The sequence below is a fragment of the Alosa alosa genome, chromosome 1 (genome assembly GCF_017589495.1).
Source record: "Alosa alosa isolate M-15738 ecotype Scorff River chromosome 1, AALO_Geno_1.1, whole genome shotgun sequence".
NCBI lineage: Eukaryota > Metazoa > Chordata > Actinopteri > Clupeiformes > Clupeidae > Alosa > Alosa alosa.
This window is the reverse complement of record NC_063189.1, coordinates 41,936,598-41,937,556: the sequence shown is the minus strand read 5'-3', so window position 1 is coordinate 41,937,556 and position 959 is coordinate 41,936,598. Positions and strand designations below refer to the sequence as shown.

Here is a 959-nt window from a genome sequence, read left to right as displayed (position 1 = left end):
GCATTGTGTATAATATGATTGTCACCTGCAGATAACTATGTTAGCATAGTTAGCTAACCGCTGCGTGCTAGCATGCTCACGTCAGAAAAGCATGGGGATCTGCACAGTAGTGTAACATTTTTATTCACCATAAATTAATAAAGTCGCAGTGGTTTTGCAATGTAGGCATGTTCCTTACATGACATGGCGCAGTGTCCTTGTAACATGCATGCAAGTCAATAGTCGCCTCCCGTCTAAGTTTGTCACCCAACAAAGCTAGATATTCATTTTTATACATGTATCTCAATGTCATACTGGAGTCTTTCGACGAATTCTAAATCAAGTCCGTCCTGGGCTGTAACTTTTACAGACAGTCTTAACCATTAAAGTTCTAGTCAACTCTGATGGGCATAGCAACAATAACTAAGAGGCGTGGCTTTTGCGACCGGTCAATCTCCTCATGATCTTTTTTCTTTAAAAAAAAGTATTTGTCAGAAGTGGGATTCGAACCCACGCCTCCAGAGGAGACTGCGACCTGAACGCAGCGCCTTAGACCGCTCGGCCATCCTGACATGTCGCTTAGTGCTGACGTCACTCTATAGAGAACAACAGGCCCAAAGTGAATGAAGTTTGAAGAACATACTTCTCGTCAAACGTGCAGTGATCAAGTTCTGAATTTGGACGTAATATCAAAGCGTCTGTCTCCACTTAATTCAAATATTTGAAATCGACAAACATGCAGGTTAACCTATTATTTATTATTGTTTTACCGCAGCACTACTTTGCACAATCCTGTGACAAATGTATTAGCCTACCTGAACTTAGTGTTGCCTCTCTCTCTCTACGTCAGTTAGGTCGTTTGCAAGCAGGACGAAGGGTGCTGTTTAGACGAGTTTAGTTAAAGTCAGCGTTCGTTGCGATGCTTACTGAATTCTGTAGTCCTGTAGACAGGCTTTGGGTTTTGTGGGATATGTGTTTCA

The 959-nt window shown here is 42.1% G+C and overlaps 1 non-coding gene across 1 annotated transcript; it reads right to left on the bottom strand.

Moving 5' to 3' along the window:
- Window positions 1–468: 468 nt before the first annotated feature.
- Window positions 469–551, bottom strand: trnal-cag. The gene has a single exon. It is a non-coding gene; the product is annotated as a tRNA-Leu (tRNA).
- Between the last annotated feature and the right edge of the window lie 408 nt (window positions 552–959).